The following is a 23,347-nucleotide window of genomic DNA, read 5'->3' as shown; positions in this document are numbered from 1 at the left end:
TGCTTACTTTTCTATGTGGGGAACAGGCTTCTTTTGTGGGTCTATGACAGCTTTAAGAGATTTGCCGTTCATTGATCCCAAATAACAAGAACACTTTGCAGTAACTCCCCTGCTTCCTGAAGTTGATTTTATCCTGATGAACTTCTTATCAGTGAGCAGTTGTTCCTTACAAATAGTTTCCGAAAAGCCTTAAGCATTGGCTATTTCTTTAAAGAGAGAGAAACAGAATGTATAAACGGAAAATGCATCTGATGTCAGACCCCATCACCAGTTTCTTTGACCAATACGAAAAAGATATGTTTTGCAACAGCTGAGATATTTAGCTCTGAAAATTAGCCAGTAAGGAACTACTTGGATAATGTTGAATTTTTTTTTTTTTTTTACAAACCCCCCTTTGAAATAAACAAGACAGAGATTCCTTTCACTTCCATGGGAGTTTTCAGCAAAAGGAGAAAGGAGGACTTGATAAGCTCTAAACAGACTCAGAGGCCATTCATGGACTTCCTAGCATTCTCTGTCATTTCCCAGTGCTAAAGGCCCTGAATGTGGCTTCTCACTATTGGCATTGTCCCTCTCCGGCACTTGCCTGCCAGCTGAGCTCTCTGAAGCTTATAGCCTTTGGCGTATACGAAGAAGCTGCCATCAGACGTGGTCACAGACACTGCAGAGAAAGAGATGAGCTGGGAACTGTGACCATGAGAGATGAAGCATATAGGCCTGTTTGCATACCCTCCTGAATAACACTTCCTGTCTCCTGAGCCTGGAGCTCCTATAGCAGTCTGGCAAAACCCCTGCTGTGGAGCATGGAGGGAAACCATACCATCCAGCAGAGAGGTCTCTGCCTCTGCCTCCAGAAACAAGATCTACACTGCCGACTTCATTGAAATGTCCTCCTCCCTGCTCCATGGCTGTTGGCAGTCCCCTGACTTGGCTGCAAGATTCTTGTCATTTGGGAGGGTCATAAGCAGATTCTGACACCTGGCCAGTACATCATTGCGAGTTCACTATTTCCTCTGCTAGAAAAGCCTCATCCTCTTTGGGTTCTTATTTTCTCACATGTATGATGACATATTCTTCTCAAGTTTTGTTTGAAAGGGTAATAGGTACAGCATCTAGAGAGCCCTACCGCCTCCTCCAGCACTGAAAACCTCTTTCTCTGTATCTTTGAGTCTGCTTCTTTTTTGTTATATTCACTGGTTTGTTGTAGTTTTTAGATTCCACAGTGGTTACCAGTGGGGAGAGGGAAGTGGGGAGAGGCAATATCAGGGTAGGGGAGTAAGAGGTACAAACTATTAGGTATAAAATAAGCTATAAGGATATATTGTACAACATGGGGGAATATAGCCAGTATTTTATAATAACTATAAATGGAGTATAACCACAATTGTGAATCACTATGTTGTACACCTGTAACTTATATAATATTGTATAGCAACTATACTTCAAAAAAAAAACTCATTCATTTATTTGCCACCTGTGTATGAATTTCCCAGATATCCTTTCTGGGAAGCATTCAGAATAAGTCTGGATACAGTAATCCTAAGAAGATCCTAATGATGTTGTACCTAGAGGAATACCCTATAAGTTCCTTTAAGAACTTCAAAGGGATGCCCATCTTTGCTTGATTCAATTATAATAGTTGAATAAATCCACATAGGTCCAGAGGGGAGTTCCCAGACCCATTAATATCTCCCCTCCCATTCCATACCTATCTTCTCACCATAATATGGTCCCCTCTCACTCTGAGCCCTTTGCCCTTTGAGATTAGAGCCAGGGTGGGCTTTATAAGTAGGTGTTAACTACACAATGTAATCTAGGGAACTTTGAAAAGACCGCCTCACTTGCAATATATTGCCTTCCTGTATTAGATAGGAATTCTTTGGGCTATAAGTAATAGAAAAATATAATTGTGGTTTAAACAATTTTTTATTGGTGAGAGCCATTTTCAATGGCTCAATAATGCTGTCACAGAAATAGACACTCTCCACTCTTCCACTCAGACCTCCTCAGGGAGTTGGCTTTTCTCCCACCTGCCTGTTGTCTTATGGCCACATGGCATCCCATCCCCATACTAAAGTGAATGGGCAGAAAAAGACTCAAAGTCTTTCTTCTAACAAGGGTCTGTTTTTTGTTTTTGAAGTATTGTTGATTTACAATGTTGTACTAGTTTCTGGTGTACAGCAAAGTACCAGTGTGTGTGTGTATGTGTGTTCTATATATATATATATATATGTATATAAATATATATATACATGTTCTTTTTCATAGTCTTTCAAATTATGGTTTATTACAGGATATTGAATATAGTTCCCTGTGCTATGTAGTAAGACCCTGTTGTTTATCTATTTCATATATAGTAGTTTGTATCTGCTAATCCCAAACTCCTAATTTACCCCTCCCCAACCCCTTCCCCTCTGGTAACCATAAGTTTGTTTTCTATGTCTGTGAAAATATTTCTGTTTTGTAAATAAGTTCATTTGTATCATATTTTAGATTCCACATATAAATGATATCATATGGTATTTGTCTTTCTCTTTCTGACTTACTTCACTTGGTATGATAATCTCTAGGTCCATCCATGTTGCTGCAAATTGCATTATTTCATTCTTTTTTATGGCTGAGTAGTATTCCGTTGTATGTATGTGTGTATATATATATATATATATATATATATATATATATATATATATACCACATCTTCTTTATCCATTCAGCTGTCAATGGACATTTAGGTCGCTTCCATGTCTTGGCTATTGTAAATAGCGCTGCTATGAACATGGGGGTGCATGTATCTTTTCAAATTAGAGTTTTTTCCAGATACATGCCCAGGAGTATGGTAACTCCATTTTTAGTTTTTTTAAGGAAGCTCCATACTGTTTTCCAAAGTGGCTGCACCAATGTTACATTCCCAACAACAGTGCAAGAGGGTTCCCTTTTCTCCACACTCTCTCTAGCACTTATTATTTGTAGACTTTTTGATGATGGCCATTCTGACTGGTGTGAGGTGATACCTCACTGTAGTTTTGATTTGCATTTCTCTAATAATTAGTGAAGTTGAGCATCCTTTCATGTGCCTATTGGCCATCTGTACATCTTCTCTGGAGAAATGTCTGTTTAGGTCTTCTGCCCACTTTTTTGATTGGGTTGTATGTTTTTTTGTTATTTAGTTGTATGAGCTGTATTTTGGAGATTAAGGCTTTGTCAGTCACATGGTTTGCAATATTTTCATTTTGCTGATGGTTTCCTTTGCTGTGCAAAAGCTTATAAGTTTGATTAGGTCCCATTTGTTTATTTTTGCTTTTATTTCTATTGCCTTGGGAGACTGACCTATGAAAACATTGGTACAATTTATGTCAGAGCCTATGTTATGTCAGAGCCTATGTTATGCCTGCATTCTCTTCTAGGAGTTTTACGTTGTCATGTTTTATTACATTTAAGTCTTTAAGCTGTTTTGAGTTTATTTTTGTGTATGGTGTGAGGGTGTGTTCTCTCTTCATTGATTTATATGCAAGCTGTCCAGCTTTCCCAACACCAGTGGCTGAAGGGACTGTCTTTTCTCCATTGTATATTCTTGCCTTCTTTGTTGAAGATTAATTGACCATAGATGTGTGGGTTTATTTCTGGGCTCTCTATTCTTTTCCATTGATCCATACGTCTGTTTTTGTGCCACTACCATGCTGTTTTTTGGGGTTTTTTTTGTGGTACGCGGCCCTCTCACTGTGTGGCTTCTCCCGTTGCGGAGCGCAGGCTCCGGATGCGCAGGCTCAGCGGCCATGGCTCACGGGCCCAGCCGCTCCACGGCATGTGGGATCTTCCCCGTCCGGGGCACGAATCCGTGTCCCCTGCATCGGCAGGCGGACTCTCAACCACTGCGCCACCAGGGAAGCCCTCCAGCTTTGTTCTTTTTCCTCAGGATTGCTGTGGTAATTCTGGGTCTTTTATGGTTCCATATAAATTTTAGGATTATTTGTTCTAGTTCTGTGAAAAATGTCATGGGTAATTTGATACAGATCACATTAATTCTGTAGATTGCTTTGGGTCATATGGAACAAGGGTCTGCTTTTTTATCCAAGAAGGGAAGCCAGAATCGGTTATATGAGTGCTGCTAGACCAATCAAAGGTGAGGGAGAATCACACTGTCATGACTGACTAGAGCAATCATGATCCATCTCTGGGGCTGTAAATTTGGATCGGAGCCTACCTTCCTTGAAATCAAGGAATCCAGTTTGGTGATGAGGGAAGAAAGGCAGGGTGGGGAGCAGTGGTTGTTGGAGAGGCAGCCAACAGTGTCTGTTATAGCCACTAAGCTTGCTGATGCCTGGAATCCCACAATTGCTCACTGGTGCTTTAAACCAACAGAGGCTCTGCCCCAGTGAAAGAAAATTCATTGCATCTTCAAGACATTTATACCCAAAAAATATTTAGTTTATCCTATTTTTTTAGCACAATATTGAATAGGAGAAAAGAGAAAAACATATTTATTAAGAGCAGTAGGGACTTCCCTGGTGGTGCAGTGGTTAAGAATCCACCTGACAATGCAGGGGACACGGGTTTGAGCCCTGGTCCAGGAAGATCCCACATGCCGCGGAGCAACTAAGCCTGTGTGCCACAACTACTGAGCCTGCGCTCTAGAGCCCGTGAGCCACAACTACTGAAGCCCGTGTGCTTAGAGCCCATGCTCCGCAAAAAAGAGAAGCCACCGCAATGAGAAGCCCGTGCACCCCAACGAAGAGTAGCCCCCGCTCGCCGCAAATAGAGAAAGCCGGCGTGCAGCAACGAAGACCCAACGCAGCCATAAATAAATAAATAAATTCATTAAAAAAAAAAAAAAAAGAGCAGTAGTGGTGCATTTGTAAATTTTTAGCGACTGGGTGGGGAGGAACCCTGATTTATAGTTTGCTAATTTCTGTTGTGTGAATACTCTTAGCATGATGGGTCTCAGGCTACCAGTGGTTTAGCAGCTGGCTAGCAAAGTTCAGGAAAGTATAACAATCAGCTCTTGTGAGCTCATACAAATCAACTCCAGCACACCATCGAAGGAGTTTACTCAACACTATAGTGCCAGGCAGTTGTGCTGTACACATTTACCTGTGTTGTGTCTCCTTTACTCCAGCACTTGTAAAGTAGACATTGTCATTGCATTTCACAGACGTGAAGCCTGGGCTCCAAGAAGTGGAATCTTTTCCCAATTCTTCTGACACTAGGTGCCAACAGGAGGCCCATGGGAGCTTAAGGATGAGAAAGTCCTGATACTGGCGATTTTACCCGGGTACCAAACAAACGCTTATTACTGGAATTGTGTGCACTGTCAAGTCTTAATGCCCTTGGAGTGAAAAAGACTAAGGCAAACTGAAAGTCACTGGATGCCTTTATTCTTGTTTGGAAGAAAAGAAAAATGTAACGATCTCATCAGAAACCTCCAAAACAGAATACCTTCTGTTCTCATTGTGAATGTTCTACGTTTGAGAGAAAGGTCAGGTCCTTCTTGGTTTTTGTGACATCAGAAAGAAATGTTTCTAAAAGCACTCACACTGGCATTCATTTCTACCTTTAGCTTTACGCGGAGGAGCAGCCTTGCGGCTCCAATGTACGGGCAGCTCTTGCAAGCCGTATATTTCCTTATTCTAGAAATATTCCCCAGCATTCTGTGAGTCGTGACGCTCGCTTTTCCCTTTGCCCACCTCATTTGGTTGGAGTGAGCTGCAGCCGTGGTGACATGGAGTGTGGAAATGCCCCATGACGGTGTTGTACTTCTGAAAATGTAAGGCACCCTTGTTTTTGTTGCCATGGGCAGCCTTGGCCCAGGCTGAGTGTTCTCCCGTCAGTGAGCCTTTCCTCAGGAGAAGAAAAACATTCTGGTTCCCTTTCCCCTTCTCCTGGTTCCTATTTCATAATCTTTTCCCTCCTGCCTATTGACACAGCAGGTTGGGAAAAATTCTCTCGATTGCAATTCATCAGTCAGGGGCTACAGCAGAGTCCGTGCCATCCACTCTAGGGGTGGGGACAGGAAGCAGCAGCTGGCCCACTTCTAGGAGTCCACCGCTGTGTGCACCCCCATACCCTACCTCCACCGCCTCAGGGTAAGGCTGCTGGTCAGCAACCTCTCTCAGTGCTTCTGGCTCACTGGCTTGGTGCTAGGGTGAGGTTTTGGTACAAGCCTAATCCCCAGGAGTGGAATGGGTTCTGCCCAGGAGAACTCTGCCTGCACCGTTCAGAGCCAGTGAAGAGGCCAAGAAGACAGAAGGTTTTGTTTTCTCTGACAGTCAAACTGCACCAATGTGACCAATGTGGCCTGTTCTCCTCCCTCTTTCCCCCCTCATCCAGATCCTACCTGGATTGCTCCCTCTTGGAGGTCCCTTCCCCTAGGGCCGCTGTGCAAACACAGCATCCCAGGTTGTTCAACATTACACAAAGGTACTTAAGAGCTGGGTTCCCCTGCTCACTGCTCCTTGACTGTGAACACAGTGCATTTGCTCCACGCGGAGAACAGCTCTATGGCTGCCACATGCTTTAAAGGAACCACTGTGCTCTGCATTTTAAAAATAAAGTCTGCCCCCCCCCCAAATAAATATCTTACTCACAAAGTTGTCCTCTCACAGATGTCATCAGGCATTTATGAATTAGCTACTAAACGCTACCAGAAAAGCACCCTGGAAAGAGATGAAGTGTAGATGAAGTGAAATTAGCCAGAGGTGAGAACTCAAATCCAACTGGTCTGAAGCAGCTGAATTTGTGCTAAAAGGCAAATTCTGGTTACAGGTAAAGGCGCCTCCTCCCTGAATTCCTGTTACCTTTCCCCCTCAAAAGCAAATTCATATTTCTAGAGTTTATATTCTGAGAAATAGGAATTAGAAGAAGCCAGCAAGAGACAGTGATCCTTGAGACTGTTCTCGAAGCATGTTGTGGGCAAAGAAAAGCAGATTTTAGAATCAGTGCCACGACAATCTGTTTGTATCTAAATATTGTAACAAAAATTGCTAATCTCGTCTATAACTGAGTCTCTCTTCTCACACATTCTCTTTTCTCTCATGGTTTTTGAGCCATTTTCCAGTTTCAGGCTTACACTGTTTTACCAGTGTATTGTCTGGTCACATTATGCTGGAGGATAATGCCACACCTTTGCTGAAGCCTTTTGGAAAGTTTCCCAGCAGATAGATGGACACAGCCGTTCTCAAAGAGTGGTCTACAGATTCCTGGAAGTCCACAAGACCTTTTCAGGGGATTAGAAAGGTCAAAGCTATTTTCTTTAAGATACTAAGATGTTATTTGCCTTGCTGCTGTGTTGACATTTGCACTGGTGTGAAAGCAATGGTGGGCAAACCTGCTGGTGCCTTTGCACAAGTCAAGATACCAGGCAGTAGTCATTGTGTTCTTAATTGCCACAAAATCACAGTTAAAAAAAAAAAAAAAAAAAGGAAAGAAGAAAGAAAGAAAAAGAAAAGCCAGTTTCAGTTAAGAATTTCCTTGTTGAAGTAGTAAAAATTATTAATTTCATTTAATCTTGCGTCTTGAGTACAAGTCTTTTTAACATTCTGTCTGATATAATGGGAAGTACAAATAAAGCACTTCTGTATGCCAAATGTAGTTCAAAGAAAAGCAACTGTGTGATTGATTGAATTGTGAGCTAAACTACCCTTTTTTTTTCATGGTTCTTTTGTAGACATTTTCTTGAAAATGAATAAAGTGGACCTATCACTATGAAGGAAAATAACTGACAGTATTTGTTGCCAATGATAAATTCATGCTTTCAAACAAAAATTACTAAAATTACTAATTTTGGAAATCTCATATCCGCCAGTATCAACTTGACAACTTCCCAGTACTTGAAGATTCCTGACAATGTTAGTAGTGATATTAATGAATGTTACTTTTTGATATTGTATGACAAAATGCACAAACTTTTGGAAGATGTGCATAACGCAGTGAACCAATATTTGGCCTAACTGACCAAATACGTGGTACTACAAAATCACGCATGGGTCGATCCAATCATGCAAGATAGGGGAATGGATTTGAATGTAGCAAAGTACAAAAATTTCATTGACATGGTTTCTTATTTCATATTGAACTAGTCTTTAAGAAACTACCAATTGTTAAGTTAGGGTATACTATCAAAGCATCCCACAATTATCTGAAAAGGCTATTAAAACACTTTTCCTTTTCTAACCACATACGTGGGTGACGCTGGATTATTTTTTTCCAAAACAGCATAGCAAAAGAAATGTAATTTTGAAGCAATCTAATAAATCGATGATTTTAAAATTCCTCAGTTTTCCTTTTTAGTATGGTGAGTATTGATAGACATAATCCTTATTGCAAAAGCTCTTTGAGGATCTTCAATACTTTTTAAGAATACAGAAGTCCAAAATGTTTGAGGACACTGGACTAAATGAGGCACACTGGAAATCTAATTAGAAAGCAATGAAGTTAATCTTGAACTGATGTGCTAGAATGTATGTGACCAATTGAGTTGTTCCCTGTAGATTGTACACTGGTGAGGAACACGGCCTTCGGGCAACCATTAGAACCCCTCTTCTGCGGTGTCCGTAGGACATACACACACAGCCTTACTATTTTATAATCACAAGGCACTTTTGAACCAAAGTTAGGTTACCTAGTTGTGACAAGCTTGCTCCTTGCAAATTTGATCTCAAAAGGCTTTTATCTACCTCTAAAAATAAAATCTACCTTCAAAGGATGAATGTGTGCTTTCTCAGCAGTAAGCACACAGCAAAAAGCATTTGCCACAGACCCAGCAATTTAGGTACTGCATGGAATTTTGAAAGGTTCTGCAGTGAGGAGAATGCCAGAAAGAAGTCTATTCATTTGTTCCTTTATTCAAAAAATATTGACCACTGTGGGTCAGTTGCTGAGCTGAATGTGAGGGACATGGTACAGAGCAAAACAGACCCCGTCCCTTAGAAAACAAGGTAAGACATTCCACAAGTAAACATGCAAAGGAATGTTTGTTGGGATAAATTTAACAGAGGAGAAAAACAGGATGCATGAGAGAATATAAGCAGGGGAGACTGTCTTTAGCCAGGTGAACAGGGAGGTCTCTCTGAGGAGGAAACATGTAAACTGAGACGTGAAGAAGGATCTCACTAGGTACAGAATGAGGGAGGGTGTTCCAAACCGGAAGGAAGGCAAGGTCTTGGGTCATCCCCTTTCCGGAAGGTTGGAAATGTTCTGAAATGTGTGGGTGAAAGCATAGACTCAGCAGTCTGGCTGCCTGGGTTCCAATGCCGGCTTTACCACCAGCTGGCTTTCTGATCTTAGACAAGTTACTCAACCTTTCTATGTTTTAGTATTTTCATCTGTAAAATAGGAAAGGCAGTATTCTCTTACATACAGGTATTTCCTGTGGATTACAAGAGAGAATTCATGCAAAGTTCTAGGCTTACAGGAAAAAAACAAATATTAGTGATATAATATTGGTTTGCAGGAATTGAGGTAGTTGGCCAGGCTGGAGTATCTTGAGGATAATGGCACGAACATGGTTTAGCATCAGACCCCACCTGTTCCTGGTTATGAGGTAAGAATAGTGTGTATCAATATTTCAAGCCAAGACAGTGTCAAGAATCCCAAACAAAATTGGAAGAAATGCAGTGTTGAGAAAAGCAGCTATCAAAACTTGGAATTCAAATGCATGCTAGGGCTAGAGTTTGCAGAAGGGGTTCATCAAAGGCACACACAGGTGGAGGCTGAGTCTGTGAACAGGAAAGAGTGCCAAGTAATGAGCAGGACAGATGGGAGCTTGGGCGAGAAGCCCAGGTCAGGACTCAAGAGATGGGACAGACAGAAGCCCAAGCTTGGTCTCAGCAACTAGAATCACCCCAGTAGGCTTCATCATCCCAAGATGGGGTCTGTCTAGTAGGTGTGGCCGCCAGCCCATTTGTTAATGTTTGCACCTATTAGTGTGTTGAGCTAGGCTGTACTTTCTCCATGTTGCCCTTGGTGAAAGTGCTCTCTCTTCCTGGAAAATGTAGGGGAGAGTAGGGGAGAGTTCACCCAGGCATCATGTTGTTGCTGGCATCTCTGAGTTGCCATGCTCTTTGGATTTTCCTTCTGGCTCTAGGGCCCTTGTCCAGATGGCCATCTGTTCTTTGCTCCTATAGCCTATAGAAGGCTGAGATGACTTGGGGTCTCTTTCTGAACAGCTTCATATTTAAATTGGGAAGTAATTTCAATCTTTATTTAGGTCTCAGAAAATTCCAAGGGGAGAGGTGTATTATTGCATGACAAACAGCCACACATCCTAACATTTCTTTTTAGCCACCTACTGCCCCAGCATCCCTCTCATCCCAACGGCTGCTTATTTCTCTTTCTCTCTCTCCCACCCTCTCTCCCTCCCTCTAAACTTCTTCAAAGGACCCTGATGACTCTTCTCATGTCTGCCGCTCCTACATCCTTCGCAGGGAAAGTTAAGAAGGCTCTACTATGTGATCCTATCACACCCCTAAAGGAGAGAGGCAGAAGCGGGTTAAGTTTTGTGTCTCTGTCATGCAGCCATGTTCAAGAGTGTAACAGGGGACCTGGAAGCTAGCGCTAGACTAGTTCTTAGTCTGAGTCACTACAATGACTATGGAAATTATCAAGTCTCTGAGATAGCCATGCAGGATTTCCTATGTTGTGTCTACTTTCAAAGTATACACACAGTTGAAATATACTCTATCTCCCAGTAAAAAAGTGATATCACAAAATCAATGTTATTTTACAAAGCGTTGTGTTAATTCCAAAATAACATTATTGTCCACCATCTGGAAATGGTGTGTAAGGAAACAGTGTGCTGGATATTTTCTGCTGCCCCTCCACATTCGCTTTGTACCTTTCTCCTTCCTGTCCTTGGCCCTGGAGACTCACCTTTGTGAACTGAATCAGCAGGTAACCTTGCTTGCTGGATTGCTACCACTAAGGAGCAAAAGCAGATGAGAGGGAGGTGGAGATGGGAAGCAGAGCAAAGCTGGGTATAGATTCATTTTCTGTGCTCCCTCCCTGCCTGGTCACTACAAGCCGGCTGCATTCTCTTCTGCATTCTCTATCTATGTAACTGTCTCTCTGTTCCTGTAACCACTCCCCTCTCCTTTACCCCTTCAGGCTTAGAGGTGACAACAGTGCCTCACTCTTAGACCCGAGATATAGCACCATCCTTGTGGTTTCTCAACACATCCTATAGACAATTCCTTTATTGTGTCCGTCTTTTTCCTGCCAAGACCCTGACTCCAACACCCCTCTAATAAACAAACATCAAACAAATCACAGTGGAAAGTTTAGAGTAAGAAAAGGTGAGAACAATTTAAGAGCCCTTATTTGGAAAAGACGTTGACAGCAGATAGATTAAATAGTTTAGTTCCTATTTTGCTTACATCTTCACAAAGGAAAATGATCTGTTATTCATTCAGTAAAGGAAATTTTAAAATGTTTACTTTGTTTTGAATTTAGCCGTGGATACAGTATGTATCAGAAACTGTGAGTGGATGATTCCCTGTACCCCTAGCTTCCTCCTGTCCTGGCTTCCCTTAAGGGCTACAGGGCTGCTGCTTTCTGTACAGGTCGAGTCCTGCCATCTAAAGATGGTATCGTAAAATTTTTCTTGTAGTCCGTTATGTGAGCCTCAGCTCCTGGGCTAATGTTAGCCTCCACAGCAGTGTTCTTGCAGATGACTCCACGTCTGTATGTACCCATCCTCTCACACCCCCATGGGGTCTCATCTGAGACTTTCCTGAGACATTAATTTCATAGCTGCTCTCCACTGTCTTTCAAGTATATGGAAAGAATATTACTTACAAGTTCCCATCTCCCTGAACTATATTTCTTCTTAGATGCCTCTGGCCAATGGTTCATATCTATGTTTCCTCTGAAAGTTTTTGAATTTTGCTATTGAGGGCATCTTTGATCTCTGCATTCCCGGTCTCTCTTTTACACAGCGTTTGTTTACGGTGGTACCTAATATGAACTAGGAACTGTGCTAAGGCATAAGACAGGGAGAAAAGTAGACCCAGTTTCCATTTTCATGGATCTTATAGATTAGGAAAAAATAATAAGCAAATAGCCACGCTAATAAATATAGAGTTGCCACCCTTGATACATATTCTGAAGAAACGGTGTACAATGTTATAAGAACATGTAACGGGGCATTTGATCCATTCTGAGGGGTTAAGGAAAGCTTCCAAGAGGTGGTGACACATTAGCTAAAATACGAAGGGTGAGCAGGAATCAGTTATGTCAATGACTCTCAAGCAGGGGTGATTTTGCCTTCCAGGGGATGTTTGGCAATACCTTGAGACATTTTTGGTTGTCTCAGTTGGGGCAGGGGTGTTGCTGGCATCGAGTGGGTAGAGGCAAGGGTTGCTGCTAAATATCCTAGGATGCATTGGAAAGCCCCACAGCGAAGAATGATCAGGCCCAAATATCCATTGCACCAATGTTGAGAAACCTGAACTAAATAAATTATTCCAGACAGAGGGAAGAATATGTGTGGAGACCTAGCTCACACCCCAGCCGGCACAGAGAAGCCATGCAATATTCAACTGAATTTCCAGTTTAAATTGGTTGGTATATCACCTTTAGTTTTCTTTTCTGTCATTACTCAGTTGGGTAAAATTCTGTTTTACAAGACTTCGGTAGAAATGAATATGACAAAATATTTCTCTCCAAAGTGTAACCGAAAGGTTGATTGAGGCAAGAGAGTGCCATAGAGTTGATGGATGTGAGAATTTTTTCTTTCACTCTAGTCTGCTTGAAGATAGAAAATGGCCTCTTCATCATGACTGGCAAGATGGCTCCCTCCAAGTGGACATCTGTGGTTGGGGTCCCCATATGGTGACCTGGGTCGGGCTGAAATGGAAATTAAGGTTGTTAGACACTGAAGAGAATAGGGGACAGGAAAACGGGCGAAAGGGAACTAGGATTTGTAGAGCACTTTCTAAAGTCAAGGTTTGTGGGTACATTATTCATTCATTTAACAACTATTTATTGGGCTCAACTGTGCTGGATCCCCAGGCTTGGAAAAATAAAAGGCTCAGGATCCAGTGTGGCAACAGGTGAGCAAACAAATAGTGATAATGAAATACGAATAGTGCCCCAATAGAGTTAATTTTGCACGAAGTGCCGAGAGAAAGCCTGAATCCATGATGTCCCGGGTGGGGATGGGGAAGGTGGGCGGGCATCCCCGTCAGGGTGTCTTCACCGAGGAGGGATTGATAGATACGAGACTTGAAGGTGCACTCTGAGGATACTGAGTGGAAACTCCAGGGGATAGCACATGGAAACGCCAACTGTGGAAGAGCACAGCAGGCTTGGAGTGCAGTGGGTGTGGGGTGTGGCTGAAAGGGCATGCCACCGGGGCGGGGTGGTGAGGGGTGGTGTGGAATGGGGAGAAGTGGCAGAGGGGGAAGTCATGGAGGGCTGTAGGCAGTGCCGAGGAAGCAAAGGAAAGGTGCAAACAGCTGTACCTGTTCAGAACAACCATTCTGGCACCATTGTGGAGACTGGACGGGAAGAAGGTAAGACTGGTCAGGAGCATCTAGTTAGGAGACCAGTGGAGTTAGGAGACCAGTAGGAGTCCAGGCAAAAGTATTTGATTACAGAGAAATGGTGCTGCATTTGGGAGCAGTTAGTGGGTGGGCAGCAGGAAAGAGGAATTCACTTTACCTTTATTCTGAATGGTTTTAATTTTGCAAATAATCCATTGTTAATAACAATTGAAAAGTTAAGTATAAAATAAAAACCAGCACAAATTTCAAAACAATGACAGTTTAACTCCTACTGCAGGTCCTCTGAGACATTGTTGCCAATGAATATACTCACCCTTAATGAATTTAAATCGTTTTCATCTATGTGAAGCAGGAACTACCTTCAATGTGAGGTGAGCAGTGCGTTCCAAACCTCAGACCAGGACTGAGTCTGATTCTTCAGGAATCAGTGGAGCTGGGAGGAATGTCCTAGTGTGGGCTTGAGAAGGGGAGTTGTGAAAACAAGAAATTTGAAATGGTGGCCCCAACATCCAGGCCAGAGGACAAACCTGTCAATCTATAGAAGAGGAAAACAGAGAAACCTGGAAGGTTGTGCTTAAAATTTTGAAACTGTAGCAAGTTAATTTAACAAAGTGAGTTACAGGTGTGTAACCTATACCAGTTACCAAATGTGTATACAGCTGGTGTACCAGATTACATCACATTGTGTAGAAGAGGTAACTGGACTTTCCCTGGGTAGCAATGGGAATTCTTGGTGAAGGACCTCTGGGTCTGATGCAGGTGGCTTGTGCAAATCCCTCAGTCTGATGTTCAAAGCCTTCCATCATTGGGCCCCAACCCACCAATAAAAACTTCTTACGCTTGTATAGCTTTTTGTGGTTTGCATAGTATTTTCACATACTTTACTATATTTTATATTCACAATAACCCTTGTGGAGTTGGCAGGTAGATATTTTGCCATCTGCAACAACAAAAACTGAGAATGAGAGAAACTGAGTACTTTGAACAAATAGTCATTAAAAGGCAGGACCAGGGGCTTCCCTGGTGGCGCAGTGGTTGAGAGTCTGCCTGCTGATGCAGGGGACACGGGGTCGTGCCCTGGTCCGGGAAGATCCCACATGCCGCGAAGCGGCTGGGCCCGTGAGCCATGGCCGCTGAGCCTGCGCATCCGGAGCCTGTGCTCCGCAATGGGAGAGGCCACAACAGTGAGATGCCCGCGTAACGCAAAAAAAAAAAAAAAAAAAAAAAAAAAAAAAGGCAGGACCAGTACTGGAATTGTTGTGGACTGTTTCTTAGATCTTTCCACTCACCATGCTTCATCCTTCAGGTTCCTGATCCTGGAAGGCATCCTCTCCTTTCCTCCTTTGTGTCTTTGTTCACACATTTCTTTCTGCCAAGAATGAACTTCTTGCCCCATTTCTACCTGTTCATATATTTTTCAAGGATCAGAGAATATTTCCCCCTAAATCTTTCTCTGACGTACTCCCAAGCCTATCAGCCAGAAGTAATCTCTCCATAGTTTCTCTCCCCGTAGCATTTTTGTGTGGGCTTCTTAAGATACCTATCACTTTCTATGTTGCATCATAGTTAAATGTGTATATGTCTTGTCTCCTCTACCAGGCAATAGGCACTAAAGGCATGTACTTTCTCATCTTTGAATCATTATAGCACTTAGTAGAAAGCATTACTAACTTGGTAGAAAGTGGATAGTGTAGCAGGCATTACTGACTGTTTGAATGAATGATGTGAAAAAGGTGAAAGTCCCAAGGACATGGTCTTTGGAAAAGAAACTGTTTCTACAACTTTCCTCTCTCCCCAACATCCCTTCTTATTCCAGGGTTGCAAGCAGAAACACACTCTAGAAAAGTCCAAAGATTCCCAAGCAGTGTACCTTCTGTTTAATTTTAATGGAAGAGTCCCCTAATTTCGTACACAAAGTCAACGAGGGGAGAGCATCAAACTTGAGTCAACATATATGGAAAACCAGTATTATGTTTGGGAGTCTTGGACCTTTAACTTAAATCATGTCTGATTAAGAACAAGGATCCTAGGGCCATGATGGGAAACGTCTTTGACTGAATATCCCAGGGTTCCTTTCCACTGCTTCCTTGTTTCACTTCCCTCAGAATGCAGAAGGAAGGCCGAGGGATGTCTATCTCATAGTTTGGAAAAGAGTCTTGTTGACAATAGATTCCTGGATCTGATATCTGGAAAAAGAAAATGTATATAGTGCAATGGGGCATGGAAATTGGGATTAGGTCCACAAGACACCAGGAAATTTATCTCAAACTCACAGCTTGGTTTTCTTGTCTATGATTTTTTTATTTTTTAAACCATGCCACACAGCTTGTGGGATCTTAGTTCCCTGACCAGGTGCACAGCAGTGAAAGTGCCGAGTCCTAACCACTGGACAACCAGGGAATTCCCATCTTGTCTATGATTTTTAATGAGTGGTCCAGAAATTCATTCTGTGCTTTTTCCATTGATTATATGTACTAAATATTTTTAAATGTTCAAACAAAAACAATATAGAACTCAACTCACAAACTCTTGGTCCTGCCTATTAATGGCTATTTGGTCAAAGTACTCAGTTTCTCTCATTCTCAGTTTTTGTTATTGTAGATGGCAAAATACCTACCTGCCAATTTGACAGGGTTACTGTGAATATAAAATATAGTAAAGTATGTGAAAATGCTACATAAACCACTAAATGCCACACAATCAAGTTACTTATTTTTAATCAAATAACCTGATTTAAAAATGGGCAAAGAACTTGAATAGACATTTCTCCAAAGAAGATATACAAATGGCCCAAAAGCATGTGAAAGATGCTCAACGTCACTAATCATTAAGGAAATGCAAATCAAAACCACAATGAGGTATCCTCTCACACCAGTCAGGATGGCTATTATTAAAAAAAAAAAAAGAAGAAGAAGAAAATAAAAAGGGTTAGCAAGGATAGGGAGAAATTAAAACCCTTGTGTACTGTTGGTAGGAATGTAAAATGGTATAGCCCCTATGGAAAACAGTACAGAGGTTCCTCAAAAAATTAAAAATAGAATTACTATATGATCTAGCAATTCCACTTCTGAGTATGTACTCAAAAGAATCGAAAGCAGGGTCTCAAAGAGATATTTACACACCCATGTTCATAGCAGCATTATTCACAATAGCCAAGATGTAGGAGTGACCCAAGTGCTTATTGATGGATGAATGGATAAACAAAATGTGGTACGCACATATAATGGAATATTAGCGTTAAATTTAAAAGAGAAGATTCTGACACATGCTACAACATGGATGAACCTTGAGGACATTATGCTAAGTGAAATAAATCAGTCACAAAAAGACAAATACTGTATGATTCCACTTATATGAGGTCCTAGAGTAGTCAAGTTCATAGAAAAGGAAAGTAGAATGCTGGCTGCCAGAGACTGGGGGGAGGGGAAACGGGAGTTGTTAGTTAATGGGCATAGAGTTTCAGTTTTGTAAGATAACAAGTTCTGGAGACTGGTTGCACAACAATGTGAATATACTTAGTGATACTGAACTGTACAGTTAAAAATTAATTTTAGGGCTTCCCTGGTGGCGCAGTGGTTGAGAGTCCGCCTGCCGATGCAGGGGGCACGGCTTCGTGCCCCGGGTCCGCGGGGCAGCTGGGCCCGTGAGCCATGGCCGCTGAGCCTGCGTGTCCGGAGCCTGTGCTCTGCAACGGGAGAGGCCCCAACAGTGAGAGGCCGTGTACAGCAAAAAAAAAAAAAATTAATTTTAATTTAATTTTAAAGTGAAACTAAAGTAAGTTTAATTTTTAAAAATTAAAAATCAAAACAAAAAATATAGAACTGTATGAAATCCAAGGAAATTTCAGGCTGTTGTTAATTTTCCTGATTGACTTCTCTGTCTGGGAAGATGGTAAAAGTTGGATGCTAATATTCTTATTAATTTTGTTAATTGAGTAAAAGGAGGTAATACTTGCTTTACAGATCCTGTATAGTTCTCTACTCAATAGCACTTAATTCATGACCAACACTAGGTATAGGATAGAAAAGGAAAGGTATGTTTATGTCCTGTGGGTGGGGGTGGGGGTGGGGTGGGAGGAAACACTGTATACTTTATGAATTTCAGTAAAATGCAAGGTGAGCTGTGCAAAGAACATGGGTCAATAATATGGACTTTTAAAGATGGACTTTTATGAGATTAAATGTAGGCAAAGGCCATGTCTTCCTTCCTTGACACTCCATGATCAGCTCTCAGATTAGGCACAGAAGATATTCAGTGGTCAGGTACTAAATGAATTCAAAGTGCCTCGTACAGTGCCTGGTAAATGACACAGTGCCTGATAAATGACATTGTTCCATAAGTGTTAGTTCTGTCCTTCCCCTTCCTCCCTCCCTGCAGCTCCCGTACCCTTCTTCCCTCCTTCTGTGGAATATCACCATAAAGGCTGATACTTTGTGTCCAAGGAGAAAGATTTCTGTCCTAAGAACTCATATGCCTTATTTCTATATCCTATTCTCATCTTGTTTATAAGTGTTCAGAAAAGATGTTTAAATATTTTTTCCCCACGCTACTCAGGGGGATCCTAAATATGAGTTGTGATAATAATAAAGCCAATGTTTTAATCCACTCAAACTGTTTAATTTTAAAAAGGCATTCTTGTAGTTTCCTTAAATGATAATCATGATAAAAATAATATATCCTTAATAATCAGGACATTTAAGAAGCTAGTAGTTCAATTCAAAACATTAACCTCTTTTTAAGTTTATATTTTACCATTCAGACTCCCTTTGATTATGAGCTAACAAATACAGTAGGAAACGGGCAGCCATTTAATTCTGACTCTAGACAAGATACTGCTAGTTTAAATTTTTTTAAGGACAAAAAAATCACTTATTCTGGATGCTAAAAACTTTGTTATAATTTATGCCTTATTTATCTTGAAGCATTATAGGAGAGGAATATGACTTCTTTTTATTCTATATAATTTTAGAACTAAAATGAGCATTGCAGATAACCCCCTTAATTTACAGTGAAGACAATGAGACTGGAGAGGTTGCAGGACTTCTCCAGGTTCACAGGGTAGCTAATGCCAGGGCCAGATGGGGATACAGACCTCGTGACTCCTAAATTAGGGTTCTTCAAATTATATTACTTCACTGTGTTCAATGAAACAGTCCAGGGGAGAAGCAAACAAAACCAGATGACCGGGACTTCCCTGGTGGTCCAGTGGTTAAGACTCCATGCTCCCAATGCAGGGGGCCCAGGCTCCATCCCTGGTCAGAGAACTAGAGCCCGCATGCTGCAACTAAGAGCCCGCATGCGGCAACTATGACCCGGAGCAGCCAAATAAATAAATATTAAAACAAAAAAAACAACAGATGACCAGTAAATAGATGAAGAATCGGGGTAGAAAGCAGAGGAACGGGATGACCATGAATACTGGATCCTCCTTATTTACAAAGACCATTAGTGGGAACTTAAGACGATAGTTGTTCCAATCCTGGGTTTGCTGTAAGTACTTTAAATGCAGCATTTTTTAGTTGGTGGAAACAAACTTGGACGATTGCAGGCTCAGTCCAAGATCTCTGCCTGTCTTCTCTTGACTCCTGGTGACCTCCCTCTATTAACCATGACTGTAGAAACTTAGGTGGCATGATCTGTGTGCTACAATTAAAGGGGCACAGGGACTACAGTGACACCTCACACTGTTTTGGAACATGACTTGAGACTTATGAAATTGACAGGATTTTCTTTCTTCTCTTTTCCTTATGGCCCTTCACCCAATCTCCCCATTCCTGCCCATACCTAGGGAGAAAACAAAAAATTACGGGAGGAAGATAGAGCCAAGGGAAAAAAGATGAGAGAATGGGAGATGAGACAGAGGGAAAGCAAGAGGAAGATGAAACTTAGAGAAAAGAAAAGAGGAAGGAGAAAAGAAAACCAATGGGATGAAGCCATATAAAATACTCTGATGCAGAATCACCTGGTGTATCTGTTAAATGTACATTTCTGGGCCACATTCCAGATCAGCCAAATTGGAATCTATGGGAGTAACATCATTTAAAAGTAAATGAAAAGCTCTTTGATAAAATAATTACTCTCCTTTTTGTTAATTTGATTTCAAATTTTATTTGGATTTCAAATTTGCAAATCCATTTGTTTCTTTAAAGCTGGCAAAAAAAGAAGTATTCCATTTATTTGCTTAAAAAGCTTTTCTTTTTTATTCTACAGAACTGCTGATAACGTTACTTTACACAAAGAAGTTGGCGTATTTTCACACACATCAAAGCAGCTCAGAGACACAGCACCTTCCATCAAAAGGATGTGCTCTAATGAGAGTAACAGGATAATGTCAAAGCCATCCTCTTCTGCCAGGGGCACTGGAGGTGTGGGTGCAGGAAAATCCACACTCCACGGAAGGCAGTGAGCTCCTTGTCTTTTCTTTTGGGGCCATTTGTTGCAGCGTTTTCTAAATTACAGGTCTTTTGTTCATCATTAGGCTTTTGCTTATTTGCACTTGGCTAAAGTCAGAATATTGCCTGCCATGTTAGCAGTCCATTGGAAGGTCCTATCACATGTTGTCTGCAGGATCAAATGTTTCCACTGTGTCCACGGTCAAATTTTTGTAGGGCAGAACCTGCTGTGCTAAACGTGCAGCGTGTCTACACCTGAGTGCACATGTGGAGTTGGGTATTTTATGACACGTCCCCATCAAGGTGTTCCTGCAGGGGTGGTGGTTGCAGTCCAGAAGCATGCAAGTTGCCTGGTATATTAGTCACGGCCATGTTAGGAATACATATTTAAAGGACCTGCTGTGTCGTGATCATGTTGTGTAATCATATCGAACGGTGCCTACTGGGTAAGTGATCGTGTTGTGTATCCGTATCTAGCTGGGCCTGCTGTGATAGTGATCACGTTGTGTATAATTGCACAGCCGCCCGGGGAATTTATTGCTATAGATCAAGCAACAGGGCAGAGGAGAAGTCAATAATTGTGCCTGCTCCGGGCTGTTAGCTGTACTATTGAGAGCAAGCACAACTTCTAGGGTGGGAAAGGAATCTTCAGTTTGCAGGTGGAAACGAAGTTGACATTCTCTATTCTAAGTATTTTGGGGGCTATTCCCGCTCTTCTTACTATTTCATATAATGGCAAATTATTTCTAATTAGAATAAGGTGACTCTAAAAGTGATGAATTCTGTACAGACTGCAGGCTATATTAAAAGTAACAAAGTCAAGCTTGAATATTCTCCATCTTATTCGAATAAAATGCCTTCAGAGCTGCTCATAAATTTGTAAAAATAATGAAGAAGGAATATCTTGTCAGAGAACACAGTGCCGAGAAGGATGTTATTGTTCTTTTTGGCTAAACTCTCATCTGAAGAATTTTCTCATTGCTCAGGAGTCAGGAAAGGTGGGTAGAATTAAGGTTATCTGTCTTATGTTCCAATAGTTTCCTCTTAATTAAGTTATACCAATGGATCATAAAGAGGAGAGAAGGTGAGTAAGCAATGGGACTGGCTTAAAAGCACATAGTGAGCAGTATACGTACCCCCAAATCAGTGTGATCCTGCAACGTGGAGACTTGGACAAGTTTACTGCATTTATGGAACTCTTCTTTTGGAAAAAGGCCTTCAGAGACAGTTTACAAATCATGCAAGCAAACCATTATCATTACCTCCTTCCTCTGTGACCAAAACAAAAACAAACTACTCTAATGGCTTGCTCACTTTTAGTCACCAGGTTTGACTCTGAGGAATATCTGGCTCTTTACAAAGCCAAGGCAGGGCATACATTAGGGTGGATGTGTTCCAACAGATTTGTTGAAAACAAGCAGACAAACTTTATTTTCAAACACCATTTGCAAATGCTTCTGGAAGTCCTCCCAGTATGTTAGAACCCCTGCTGATATCCTTTATAATCTCACTTGTGAAGGTGGTAGCATTCCTTTTCCAGGGGAACATAAACTCAGCCACAAGCGAGCTCATGATTATGGTATGAGGTTTTTCATGGGTAAGTAGCCTATCTCTGTCTGATTTTGAACAGGAAATGGCTGTGTTGCTGTTTAGACACTTGAACTTTTAAAAATTAGCTTTGGAATTTCCTAAAATAAGAAGCAAATGGAAGCAGGGAAAAGAAGGAGGGAAGGAGGGTAAGAAAAAAGAAGGAAGGAAAGGCAGATCCCTCCCCTCAAATCTGGGTCTTAAGGCCACGTGATAAATAGTTATTGAAGAGAACTTCGGGAAAATGAAAAATAAACTGAAGTTTTCAGAGGGTTTGATTAAGTATGTAGCTATAAATAGGTCCATCCTTAATAAATATAAGATCTTCTCACTTTGAAGGATCTAATGTTATGTCTTTGGCATGGCCCTATGGCTGTGATGATTTGAATCATAGTTCTACAAGCCTGGGACCCAAACAGGGCCAGGGAAAGAGGTGTTTTGGGGGGTGGGAGGAATGTTCTGTTTAGTTTAGTTTTAAGTTAAAGAGTTTAAAGTAAAACATAAGCCAGAGTAGAAATGCAGGGTTTCATCTTATATATGCTACAGTTCTAACTGTATCTAATTTTAACCACCTCAAGCCATGGAAATAAAAAGGCAGAGGGCAGAGAAAAGAAATAGTAGTTTTAATGTTGATTGGGCCTCTACTATTTGCCAGGCACTGTGTTAGCCAATTTGTACCACGTTGTCTCATTTAGCTCTCATGAGGAGCCTATGAGATAGGCACAGTAGATCCATTTCACAAGTAAACTCACAGAGGTTAAGCAATATAACAAGAGTTGTAGAATACATGGAGACAACCTTGGTCTCTCTCCCAAGCCCAAGTGCTCCCTTATCTGACTTTAATTTTTTAGAAGGAGTTTTTAAATTCATCTATCTAGAATTACTATTATTATTATTTACTCAGTACAGAGGGGTTTATGAAGTGAAAAGTAAGAATTTTTCTCTACCACCACCCCTTTCCCTGCAATCTCATTTCCCTCACTAGGGGGAATATTTCGGTAGAATAGTCCAGGCTTGTCTCTGCCTAAAATAGGTTTCAAATGTTGTTTTCTTTGGTTAAGGACTCAGGCACGTTTTAAACAGCTGGAGCTATTGCATATATGGGTTGAAACAAACTATTTAGGCCATTTCATCCCCATGAAATACAGAAGTAGTAGGAGAAAGGACCAAGAAGGTCAGTAGAGTCTTCAAGCAGCAAACTGTGGACCAAGCTATAGCTGCCCCCAAACTTAATGGAGGGCATCCATGTGGTGGGGGAAATTGGCCTTCAAACTGATGTCCATTTCCACAGTCCCTTTGTCCACGGAGTCCCGTTAAGTTATCCTAAAGTGCCAGGGTCATCTGTAGGCATGGGCCTGTGTACCAGCCCTAGAGGGGAATAACCACGGCTGCGAAGGACTGCGGGAGCGGGTAAGTGTGGAAGATGGGGAACTTGGTGCAAAAGCGTCTACACACAAAGCTAGAGAACAGAGCTGGCAAACAACAGCTATTGCCACCAGCTAGAGGGCAACCATCGTGTGGATGCAGCGTGCAGGACCCCACCTCCCCATGCCATCTGACCTGAGAGAGCAATGCACGTCTTGTTTATGCAAAGGCAAAATTACTTCTACGCTCAGCTAGTGGGTGCACCCTTAGCTCACTGCAAGAGCAGGAGGGACAGCTCTCTGTCCAGGCACTGGTCCTTGTTAATCTCCTTTCTTTCCAGAAAAGGACGTTCTCTGTCCTCCACAGCAGAGTCATTTAAGGCTGCCTTTAATTGGGCGCTTAGAAGAGCCACACTTCAGGCTGTTCCAATGGAGCCACAATTTTGAGCTCTCAGTCACAGAGTTTATCAGGACACAGCTGAGAGAAAAACACTATTCAGGGAGAATT

Source organism: Lagenorhynchus albirostris, chromosome 6, assembly GCF_949774975.1.
Source record: "Lagenorhynchus albirostris chromosome 6, mLagAlb1.1, whole genome shotgun sequence".
NCBI classification, from domain to species: Eukaryota; Metazoa; Chordata; class Mammalia; order Artiodactyla; family Delphinidae; genus Lagenorhynchus; species Lagenorhynchus albirostris.
The sequence above is the reverse complement of the archived record's forward strand: the minus strand, read 5'-3'. Positions refer to the sequence as shown.